Source organism: Arachis duranensis, chromosome 5, assembly GCF_000817695.3.
Source record: "Arachis duranensis cultivar V14167 chromosome 5, aradu.V14167.gnm2.J7QH, whole genome shotgun sequence".
Classification (NCBI taxonomy): Eukaryota; Viridiplantae; Streptophyta; class Magnoliopsida; order Fabales; family Fabaceae; genus Arachis; species Arachis duranensis.
Genome location: NC_029776.3, coordinates 21,531,715 through 21,544,840, shown reverse-complemented (window position 1 = coordinate 21,544,840; position 13,126 = coordinate 21,531,715). Strand labels below are relative to the sequence as shown.

Here is a 13,126-nt window from a genome sequence, read left to right as displayed (position 1 = left end):
ATTCTCACTTGAATGTATTTATTTTCAATTTAGTCTTATTTGGATGTGTTCAATTTAATATTGTACCCACTATTTGTGTTTAGATTCAATTATATCCATAGAAAAGTGAAATATATAAATGTTGCAGGGATTAGTTTCAACTTTTGATAAGGTATTTTTCGAAGTAGATTATTGGTTCTGTCCCAACTATTTGTATTCTAACTTCAAAAAAAATTTTTCAAAACTCAAATTAAAGCTCCTGATGATGTGTAATAATTAGTGACAGGTTAACATTGAATCACTTTTACAAACATTAGGGATACAAATAGGACGATTTAAACGTTAGGAACACAAATAGGACTTATCCAAAACGTTGGAGACAAAAATGATACTTTACTCTTCGAAATAATTACCAAATAGTTATAATAGGAAATTAAACTACTGTTTTGGATAATAGTTTAATGGATAAATTACATAGATAAATTGATTAAGAATCAAAATTACACAGACATTTTAACTAGAATTTCATTATATACATGTCTTGTTTGATTTTTTATGTAAATCGAATCAACTTAATTTAATTTATTATTGTACATGACATACATACTATTTGATTTGATTTACTATTAATACAGATTATTGACATTTCTTACATTTAAGTTAATCTTTATTAACTTTAAAATATAAATGTCAATAAAAAATACTCCTATTTGGATTCAAATACAATATCAAAAAAATTAAAACGAATAAGAATATAAATTCAAATTTTGTACTTTAGTTTGAATTCCAGAAAATCTATATTTTTACAAAATTATAAATTCAATTCGGAACAATAAACGATTTCTAAAAATTCGTTAAAATAATCTTTTGAGTCTTTGAAGAATTATTACCAAAACTTTGATGTTGAAAATATTAATATAAAGTATAGCGCTCCAAGGTAGCATAACGGAGATAAAATTTAGATTTTTTCAAAATAAAAAATAACAGATAGTTATACAATCTAAAAAAAATCAACTATATTTATACAATATAGGAAAGCTTTCACATATGCCATTGTTGTAAACCCCGGTTAAATTAGTAGATAATTATTCAATAAATTAGTTTTTAATAAGGAGGATTAGAAATGTGAATATTATATCAAATTAGGATAGAGCACATCGAAACAAAAATTTTGACACTAATTTTGAGGAAATCGGTCCAAGATTAGACCAAATAGGCTGAATCGGTTAAACTGGATCCAAACCGGACCATTGGTCCAACCGGAACAACCTATTAAATGAACCCGCACATTGCATCTTCCTATTTTAGCAATGTGACGCTGAAAGCTTGCGTCGAGGGAGAAGAAGAAAAGGGTCCGAACCCTCGTTCCAAGTTCAAGGCGCCGTAACTTTCCAATCCGAGCTCCGATCACCGCACCATTTGCGAACATGCGTCCACCGCGTCGAGCTCTACGTTTCTACCGGAACAATTTCATAGGTAAGCCCTTAAATATTCTTAGCCACTCTTTTCCCCCAATTTTTGAGTTTTGAGAAGGGGTATTGAATTTCTTTGATTTTTGATGTTTTAGGTGGAGGAAGCAGATTAGTTGAGTTTTGAGGGGCTGCCTTGATTTTAAATAATTTACTTTGGTCGTTACATGGAAATCGGCCAAGGTATGGTTTAGGTTTCTTGCATTTAATGTATAAGATTCTGTGAAAACTTAGGCTAGATGACCATAGGATAAGTTGGAATGCATGTGTATGTTTAATGTTTAGTAATTTATCGATGAATATATTTGGTTGAAGTTTATTGGATAATTAGTTATTAATTTTGGATGGTGAATGTTGTTATGTTAATTTGGAGAGAATTATGGTTGAATGTTATTGTTGATGAACATGGTTGGTTTGGTGCTTGTTAATTAACTAATAATTTGGTGAATTATTGATTTAAGGTATTTTGTGTTAGAAGTCTAGGATTAGTGAACTATGATCCTTAGTTGAATTTTGGTTGTTAGATTTGAATATTGTATAAGTATAATTGTCGATATGAGGTAGATTTATTGTGGTGACTGTTATGATAATGAGGAAGGGTATGTTGAATTGAAAAGAAAGCAGGTTTGGACCCGAAAAGGGTGGCAAAGTCTGAGTTTTAGAGGAGATGCTACCGAAATTTTATAAAAATTAGAGATTTTATTTAGATGATTGTTTAAAAGAGATTTAGATTTAAAGGTTATATGGTTTGATTTTGAGTTATTAAGAAAATGAGTATGTTATAAGTTGAAGTTTGATTCTTAGAAAAGAATGAATTATGTTTTGAATTGGAACTATTGATGGACGGAATGGGAGGTGTGATAATGAAGGATAAGGATTGAATATGTTTAATGTATGATGATGAATGAGATGTAATTGAGAATGATGTGGATGTTGATGAATTATAATTGAATTATTTACATGGCTTATGAATTTGAATGATCTGAGATACGAGATTCCCTGGTAAAGTGCCGTGGCTTGCTACCATGTGTACCAGGTAGAAAACTCGATACTCTGTTGACCTTACGACGTAAGTGTGAGCGGGCACTATATAAATTCCCGGAAACGTTACCCCCATTGAGCAATATTAATTATTTGAGATAAAGTTATGCATAGACTTATGGGGATGCACGTCGGGAGACCATCTAAGTACAATTCAGACTTGTCGGGTTGGCTGGATAACTGACAGATGAGCCTCATCAGCCATAGGACAGGCATGCATCATATGCATATTACTTGAATTACTTGCTTGTGTATTAACTGGGTGTGCCTAAATGTACTTGCCATGTTAAATGTATATTTGTTATCTGCAGTACTTGTAACCTTCTTGTGCTTGCCTTTGTCTGTTTAGTTCTCTGTGAAAATGCATGATGGAGTTGGAGGTAAGGAGGAATGGCAGAATGGGATTTATATTTAAGGTTAAATTAAGTTAGGTTTAAATATCCTTAGTAAACCACCTTTTATGGCTTCTGTTTAATACTTTAAGCTCTATAATCTGAGTGTCGGCGTTCTAGGATTGCCTTTGGCATTCCCAGGACCTTATATATTATGTGTGTGGCACCTTTACCATACTGAGAATCTCCGGTTCTCATTCCATACTATGTTGTTGTTTTTCAGATGCAGGTCGAGAGGCATCTCGTTAGGTGTTTGGACCCTTGAAGCGGAGTGGTTACAGGGTTATTTTGTTATGCTATGATGTGTATATATGTACTTGGTTTTCTCTCCGCATAACTTGTTCTTTTGATCCTCCTAGAGGTTTATGGAGAGGCAGGATTGTGTATATGTACTTTTGGGTTTTGGATATGTATGTATATATATGTAAATATTCTCTGGCCAGTCTTGACTTCGCAGGCTGAGTTAGGAGCTTGTTATTCTGTATCTTTGGCACTCTATTCCTACTTCTGTTATCATATGTTTAATAGTTATGGTTTTCTTAGCACGCAGGTTAACCCGTTCCTTGAGCATTGCGCTTTTATTTTGCGATTTTGTTTCCTCTTTTCTTCAAGGCTCCTAGCATATTATAATTCTTCTGCTATTATATGTACTCATTTTATTTTAGAGGTCGTAATACCGCACCACCTCTGTTTTACGACTTAAGCATAAAGCTTAGTGTGGTAGGGTGTTACATTATGGTATCAGAGCAGTTCGTTCCTATAGAGCCTGAAAGACGGACTGATTGTACTTCTGTGCATTCTCTGTATATGTGTTTATGTGCTATTAGGATATCTGATTGATATATATGGCATAAACGTTTGTGAGCATGCATTTGGAACTTAAAGCATTAGACTTGTGATATTGAGACTGATCAACTTAATATCACTTGTTTGGTGTGTATAAGGACCAAATGTCGACTCGCGAACGCGGTCGTAGGCGAGGTAGAGGTAGGATAGGCATCGTTACTCCTAGTCCAGTAGGGAATGATCTAGTAGACTTTATGGCTACTCTGAGAAATATGGCTGCAGCTATGCAGGCGACAGCCGAGGCACTGGGTAATCAGATAAATCAGGGTAATCATGGGAACAATAATGATGAGGGTGGTCCAATGACACTTGATATATTTCTGAAAGTTCACCCTCTGACCTTTAGGGAAACCTCAAATCTCACTGATGCAGATAATTGAATTCAGGCTATGGAAAGGGCGTTGCAGGCTCAGCAGGTTCCTGAGGAGCAATGGGTTGAGTTTGGAACTTATCAGCTGTAAGGCGAGGCTCAGAATTGGTGGTAGGGAATACGACGTATCCTGCAGGAAGATGATGCTGGGATAACCGAGAGGTTGGTTATCTAAGAATCATGTTTTGCTTGATTGTTCTGAGAAGTCAGTACAGTTTATGCCGGAAGGGTCAGAAGCGCCGGTTGTGGTGAATAGTTACTATTTGAATTCTATGATAGTAAACTGTTCTGGAACTGAATGTCAGGGTATTATGTTATTAACTGCGGGAGTATCAGGTGATGATCAGAGTTTAGAGCGGATTCCGGTTGTATGTGAATTTCCAGATGTGTTTCCGGATGATATTAATGAATTTTCACCTAATCAGGAGGTTGAGTTTGCAATTGAGCTGGTGCTTGGAGCCGGTCCGATTTCGATTACTCCTTATAGGATGTCACCTTTAGAAATGGCTGAACTGAAAGCTCAGCTGGAAGATCTGTTAGGCAAGCATTTCATCCGACGAAGTGTTTCTCCATGGGGAGCACCAATGTTACTAGTAAAGAAGAAGGATGGGAGTATGCGGTTGTGTGTCGACTATCGGCAATTGAATAAGATCACTGTGAAGAACAAATATCAGTTGCCTAGAATTGACGACCTAATGGATCAGTTACAAGGTGCCAGTGTGTTTTCTAAGATTGATCTGCGATCTGGGTATCATTAGAAAAGGGTTAGAGATGAGAATATTTCGAAAATGGCTTTCAGAACACGTTACGGTCATTATGAGTATACAATGATGTCTTTTGGGTTAACTAATTCCCCGACAGTATTTATGGATTATATGAACAAGATTTTCCGGTTGTATTTGGACAAGTTTGTTATTGTCTTCATTGATGATATTCTTGTTTATTCTAAGACTGAAGAGGAGCATGCTAATCACTTACGAACTATATTACAAATTATGAGAAATAGGAAGTTATACGCTAAGTTATCTAAATGCGAATTTAGGAAGAGTGAGGTAAAGTCTCTCTGTCACGTGGTGAGTAAGCAGGAAATAGCTATGGATCCTGCTAAGGTGGAAGCAGTGATGAATTGGGAGCGACCAACTTCAGTGACAGAGATAAGAAGTTTCTTAGGTTTGGCGGGGTATTATTGCAGATTCATTAAGGGATTTTCACAGCTCGCCTTACCTTTAACTAAATTGACTAGGAAGGATACGCCTTTTATCTGGACTCCAGAATGTGAAGAGAGTTTCCAAGCATTGAAGCACAGGTTGACTATTACACCTGTATTGGTATTACCTGAACCAAGTGAACCGTTTGAAGTGTATTGTGATGCATCTCTGAAAGGTTTGGGGTGCGTTTTGATGCAGCACCAAAATGTTGTAGCATACGCCTCACGGCAAGTAAGGCCGCATGAAATGAACTATCCGACACATGATTTGAAACTTGCTGCTGTTGTGTTTGCTTTAAAGATTTGGAGGCATTATCTTTATGGCGTTAAGTTTCATGTTTTCTCAGACCATAAGAGTTTGAAGTATCTTTTTGAGCAGAAAGAGTTAAATATGCGTCAGAGGAGGTGGATGGAGCTTTTGAAAGATTATGATTTTGAATTGAATTATCATCCAGGAAAAGCGAACGTTGTGGCGGACGCCTTGAGTCGGAAAATTTTATATGTAGCTTGGATAATGCTATAGGAAGAAGAGTTACTAAAGGCATTTCAAGGTTTGAATTTGGGAGTTACAGAAGAATCTAGAATTCTGTGTTTGAGCTAGTTGCAGATTTCAAGTGATTTTAAATCAGAACTTCTGAAGGCTCATTGAGACAGTAAAGCGTTACGAAAGGTATTACCAGCAGTTGGACAGGGAAAATAGTAGATAGTGGTAGAAGATCAAGATGGTTTGTGGAGGTTTAAGAACTGGATAATTGTGCCAGATATCGGAGACCTGCGACAGAGTATTTTGAAGGAAGCTCATAAGAGTGGGTTCTCAATTCATCCGGGGAGTACTAAAATGTATCAAGATCTGAAAATGATGTTCTGGTGGCCAGGTATGAAGAATGATGTGGCATTGCATGTATCTAAATGTTTAACATGTCAGAAGGTTAAAATTGAGCATCAGAGACCATCAGGAACCCTTCAGCCTTTAGAGATTCCACAATGGAAATAGGAGGGTATCGCAATGGATTTTGTGATAGGTTTGCCTAGAACCCGGTCTGGTTGTGATGCTATTTGAGTGGTTGTAGATCGAATGACAAAATCTTCCTATCCAAATAAGTTGTACAATGGAAGAATTAGCTCGAATGTATATTAAAGAGATGGTCAGGTTGCATGGTGTACCTTCTACTATTATATCTGACAGAGATCCCCATTTTACATCAAGGTTCTGGGGAGCTTTTTAGCGTGCATTTGGGACTCAGCTAATTTTGAGTACTGCGTATCACCCTCAGACAGATGGTTAGTCAGAGAGAACTATTCAGACCTTGGAGGATATGCTAAGGGCTTGTGTTTTGGACCAGCCAGTGAGTTGGAATTGGCATATGCCATTAATAGAATTTGCTTATAATAATAGCTATCATGCAAGCATTGGAATGACTCCATATGAGGCTCTGTATGGCAGAAAATGTCAATCTTCGTTGTGTTGGTATGAAACTGGAGAAAGGATTTTATTAGGGCCTGAGGTGATAGCTGAAACGACTGAGCAAATAAAGAAGACTCGTAGTCGAATGCTTATAGCCCAAAGCCGCCAAAAGAGCTATGCTGATCAAAGGCAAAAGCCTTTGGAGGAGAGCATGTTTTTTCTGAAAGTTACACCAACCACTGGAGTAGGAAGTGCTATTAAGACTAGGAAACTGAATCCCCGTTATATTGAACCATTTGAGATCCTGAAAGGAATTGGGCCAGTAGCTTATAGGATTGCCTTACCACCGTATCTTTCAAATTTGCACGACGAGTTTTATGTCTCACAGCTTCGGAGATATACCCCTGACGCAAGTCATGTTCTGGAACCGGAACCAATTCAAGTGAGGGAAGATCAAATACCTCCAGTAATTCTGATAAGGAATGGTGACACCAACATTAAACGATTACACAAGAAAAGAATATTATTGGTAAGAGTAATGTGGAGTCGAGTTGGTATTAAGGAACACACTTTGGAACTCGAATCAGATATATGGAAGGATTACCCACATCTCTTTTTAGATAACTACTAACTACATCTGAATTTTGAGGGCAAAATTCTTTATTAGGTGGGTAGGATGTAAATCCCGGTTAAATTAGTAGATAATTATTCAATAAATTAGTTTTTAATAAGAAAGATTAGAAATGTGAATATTATATCAAATTAGGATAGAGCTCATCGAAACGAGAATTTTGACACTAATTTTGAGGAAATCGGTCCAAGATTGGACCAAATGGGTCGAACCGATTAAACCGAATCCAAACCGGGCCATTGGTCCAACCGGACCGACCTATTAAATGAACCCACGCATTGCATCTCCCTCATTTCAACAACGTGACGCTGAAAGCTTGCGTCGAGGGAGAAGAAGAAAAGGGTCCGAACCCTCATTCCAAGTTCAAGGCGCCGTAATTTTCTGATCCGAGCTCCGATCGCCGCACCGTTTGCGGCCATGCGTCCACCGCGTCGAGCTCTACGTTTCTACCAGAACAATTTCATAGGTAAGCCCTTAAATATTCTTAGCCACTCTTTTCCCCCAATTTTCGAGTTTTGAGAAGGGGTATTGAATTTCTTTTATTTTTGATGTTTTAGGATCCAATTAGCTTGAGGAAAATGTTCACTCTTGCTTATATGAAGCTTGGGTAAGGTGAAGATATGATAATTCTATTTTAATTTCATTGAATTTGAGCTTTGAGTATTAAATTGGATATATATATGTGTTATGAATGTGTATTAGGTTGTGAATAAATAATTGGAGCTTGAAATTGTGAATACTGGAACTTGGAGGAAGCAGATTAGTTGAGTTTTGAGGGGCTGCCTTGATTTTAAATAATTTGCTTTGGTCATTATGTGGAAATTGGCCAAGGTATGATTTAGGTTTCTTACATTTAATATATAAGGTTCTGTGAAAACTTAGGCTAGATGACCATAGGATAAGTTGGAATACAGGTGTATGTTTAATGTTTAGTAATTTGTCGATGAATATATTTGGTTAAAGTTTATTGGATAATTAGTTATTAATTTTAGATGGTGAATGTTATTATGTTAATTTGGAGAGAATTATGGTTGAATGTTATTGTTGATGAACATGGTTGGTTTGGTGCTTGTTAATTAACTAATAATTTGGTGAATTATTGATTTAAGGTATTTTGTGTTAGAAGCCTAGGATTAGTGAACTATGATCCTTAGTTGAATTTTGGTTGTTAGATTTGAATATTGTATGAGTATAATTGTCGATATGAGGTAGATTTATTGTGGTGACGGTTATGATAATGAGGAAGGGTATATTGAATTGAAAAGAAAGCAGGTTTGGACCCGAAAAGGGTGGTAAAGTCTGAGTTTTAGAGGAGATGCTGACAAAATTTTATAAAAATTAGAGATTTTGTTTAGATGATTATTTAAAAGAGATTTAGATTTAAAGGTTATATGGTTTGATTTTGAGTTATTAAGAAAATGAGTATGTTATAAGTTGAAGTTTGATTCTTAGAACATGGCTTATGAATTTGAATGATCTGAGATACGAGATTCCCTGGATAAAGTGCCGTGGCTTGCCACCACGTGTACCAAGTAGAAAACTCGATACTCTGTTGACCCTACGACGTAAGTGTGAGCGGGCACTATATAAATTCCCGGAAATGTTACCCCCATTGAGCAATATTGATTATTTGAGATAAAGCTATGCATAGACTCATGGGGATGCACGTCCGGAGACCGTCTAAGTACAATTCAGACTTGTCGGGTTGGCTGGATAACCGACAGATGAGCCTCATCAGCCATAGGACAGGCATGCATCATATGTATATTACTTGAATTACTTGCTTGTGTATTAACTGGGTGTGCCTAAATGTACTTGCCATGTTAAATGTATATTTGTTATCTGCAGTACTTGTAACCTTCTTGTGCTTGTCTTTGTCTGTTTAGTTGTCTGTGAAAATGTATGATGGAGTTGGAGGTAAGGAGGAATGGCAGAATGGGATTTAGATTTAAGGTTAAATTAAGTTTGGTTTAAATATCCTTAGTAAACCACCTTTTATGACTTCTGTTTAATACTTTAAGCTCTATAATCTGAGTGTCAGCGTTCTAGGATTGCCTTTGGCATTCCCAGGACCTTATATATTATGTGTGTGGCACCTTTACCATACTGAGAATCTCCGGTTCTCATTCCATACTATGTTGTTGTTTTTCAGATGCAGGTCGAGAGGCATCTCGTTAGGTGTTTGGACCCTTGAAACGGAGTGGTTATAGTGTTATTTTGTTATGCTATGATGTGTATATATGTACTTGGTTTTCTCTCCGCATAACTTGTTCTTTTGATCCTCCTAGAGGTTTATGGAGAGGTAGGATTGTGTATATGTACTTTTGGGTTTTGGATATGTATGTATATATATGTAAATATTCTCCGACCAGTCTTGACTTCGCAGGCTGAGTTAGGAGCTTGTTATTCTGTATTTTTGGCACTCTATTCCTACTTCTGTTATCATATGTTTAATAGTTATGGTTTTCTTAGCACGCAGGTTAACCCGTTCTTTGAGCGTTGCGCTTTTATTTTGCGATTTTGTTTCCTCTTTTCTTCAAGGCTCCTAGCATATTATAATTCTTCTACTATTATATGCACTCATTTTATTTTAGAGGTCGTAATACCACACCACCTCTGTTTACAGCTTAAGCGTAAAGCTTAGTGTGGTAGGGTGTTACAATTGTACTTTATTGTCTTATTGCTATGCAAGTATGCAGAGGCGTCGAGATATATAATATAATATTCAGATGGTGCATATGTGTGATTAAATAATGCTGTAGACTATTGAGAGAAAGAGTGCAGGTAGATCCTAGCACTGGTCATTTCCTTAACCCGTTTTATGCTTATGAAAATGACGTTGTGTGTCCTTTTCCTTAGCCAAGCTTGAGAGGAAATTGTCGGCTAGGACATGCAGCCGATGGAAATAGTGGACCCATATTTGAAATTGGGTAACATACCATCACAAAATAAAGATTTTTTTAAATAAATAATTTAATTATTTTAATTATCAAAATAAATAATTTGTAGCATATTTATCAATTTATATTACATTTATTTACTGTAAACGAGATATATGTATTTATAAATAATTAAATATAATTTTTAAAAATAATAAAAAATATTAATAAGTTAAATTGGACCAAATTTTTAAAAATGGAACATTTCAAATAATACAAAAGATTGACGATTTTAAATAATAGGGAAGATTGACGATTTCAAATAATAGAAAAGATTAACGATTTCAAATAAAAGTTAAATTATGGGGAGACTATGTCATTTGAGCTATTGCTCGTTGGCGAAGAAGACTATGTCATTTGAGTTATTTGAACCGTTCCATTTTTAAGAGTTTTGTTTAATTTAAATTATTAATATTTTTTATTATTTTAAAAAATTATATTTTTATAATTACAAATACACATATCTCGTTTGTAGGATAATTTTAGTATAAACGAGCGAGATATATAAAAATTGAAAAATATACCTATCTTGTTTACATCATACGTACAAAATTATCTCATTTATAGTATAAACGAGATAGGAGAGGCTGATATATTTTCGTAATAATTTTTATAATTATTTATTTCAATAAATAAAATATTTATTTAATTTATTAAAATAAAAAATCCCTTTTAAAGTTATTGTTAAACCCTTCAATGATGCTAAAAATGAATGGTTTGTGTAGTGGTAATTATAGTCGTACGCATAGTAATTAAACTTTATTGGAGTTGCTATGTTATTGTATGTTGAATGTTGAAGAAAACTGGATGTTAGGTTCAATGAGAATGAAAGCAAAATGGCTGAGTTTAAAAAAATTAATGTGAGCTTAAAAAATTAATGATCTTGGTAGTAATAGTTATGTTACATAAGAAAATACATGTGAAATATTTAATTAGTAACATATTGAATGAGATTGAATGTGAGTGTTTTTTTTAAACAAGAGAGCTCAATACAATAAGTGGAGCAAGAACAACAATAAATAAATAGAAAAGTTCAAAAAGAAAAAAATTCGCAAAGAAACTTATCAATCATTTTTTTGCTCCTCCTTTTTATAGTGTACTCCTGATTGAATTTGAGTATTGAATGGTAAATGCTTTTGTAACCTGTTATGGATCCGACTCACAGATCCTACACCCAGAACGGTCTCCGAACCCAGTAACCCGGGTCTGACCTGCTTCGCCTTTCTGGAAGGCCTGGAATCGGCTCACTAGAGCTTCTAACCAACAATTAAATTCAAATACCTCCCTTATATTAGCCAAATAAGATAAGATAATTACCATCGCCTATATAAAGGGGAGCCCTAGGCCCTCTCAGGTACTCATTCACTCTTCACACCTTTTACCATTTAGATCCATTCTGACTTGAGCGTCGGAGTGTCTTTGCAGGTGCCACCCCCCATTGCTCCAGTAAGAGGATCCGACATCTACCTCGACTCGCAAGTCCCCGATCCATCTCTCCACCCATACCAGAGGCATCCAGTACATTGGCGCCGTCTGTGGAAAATTTGCAATATCGTGGTGGCATGCGGATAATCCAGAAGAACAATCCTCAAACTCACTCGATTTCTTGCTTGTAACTGAGAGAAAAAAAGAATGATGTTTCTTTAACTTGCATCACCTTCTTAGTGATAACACACTTTCGCCCTACTCCAATGGCGAAATCCCAAAGAAACAATGTTTCTTTGACTTGCGATCACCTTCTTAGTGATAACACTCTTTATGCACCTTCGCTCTACTCCAACGGTGAAATTCCAAATTCTCTGAGCCCAAAGTCTCACCTCCCTTTAGTGGGACACGTCCACCTCTTGGACCCTCTCATTCACCACTCCCTCATCCGTCTCTCCAAGCGCCATGACCCCATCTTCTCCCTCTACTTCGACTCCATGCCCACCGTGGTTGCTTCTTCTTTTGAACTCTTCAAGCTCTTCCTCCAAACCCACGAGATCACCTCCTTCAACACCAGGTTCCAAACATCTGCCATTCGCCGCCTCACCTATGAGAACTCTATCACCATGATCCCCCTTCGGACCTTACTGAAAATTCATAAGGAAGCTCATCATGAACGACCTCCTAAATGTCACCACCGTGGCCAAGCTCAGACCTTTCAAGAGCCAAGAGATCAAGAAAGTTCTCAAGGTTCTTGCACAGATGTAGGAGACTTCCAAATCATGGCGGCATGATGGAGAACCTCGAGGAGCAATCCTCCAGCTAACACCCCAACTCAAACCCACGAAGCCCAACTCCCGAACACCAAGATAACACTCCTCCCACCCACGGGAGGATAACAAGCGCGGAACATCGCCAACCAACCCCAACCCAGCAACAACAAAGAAAGGAAAACTGTCCTCCCACTGAAGCCCAGCCAACCGACGGCCTGGAAGAGAAGGCGGTTCAGATAATCCAAGAGCTGTGCCTCAGGGTGCAAAACTTCAAAGGCCGAGTTACACCCAAAGAACGGTACCACCCAGAGCATGCAAGCCAAGCAACCTCCAGGATCTTATCTCACCGCGATACCAGAAACACTAGGCTGCCGGTGCAATGACACAACAAACAGCACGACCGCACCATTTCCCTAGACCTAAAATACCGACGCGGAGAAGACGACCGACAGCATCTTCGGGAGGCCAAACGAGCAGGAAACATGCACGTGATAATGGAAGCCATCCCGTTCAAAGAAAAATCTTTGAGAGCCAAACTCTCGAAGGACTTCAACAAGCCCACTGATATGAAATACAACGGGACCAAAGATCCCCAAGAACACTTAACGGCTTTCAAGGCCAGGATGAACCTGGAAGGAGTCGCCGACAT

General features: G+C 37.0%; 1 pseudogene; it reads left to right on the top strand.

Annotated features, from left to right (window-relative positions):
- Nucleotides 1-11,992: 11,992 nt before the first annotated feature.
- LOC127747600 (2-hydroxyisoflavanone synthase-like) lies at nucleotides 11,993-12,472 on the top strand (annotated as a pseudogene).
- Nucleotides 12,473-13,126: the final 654 nt, after the last annotated feature.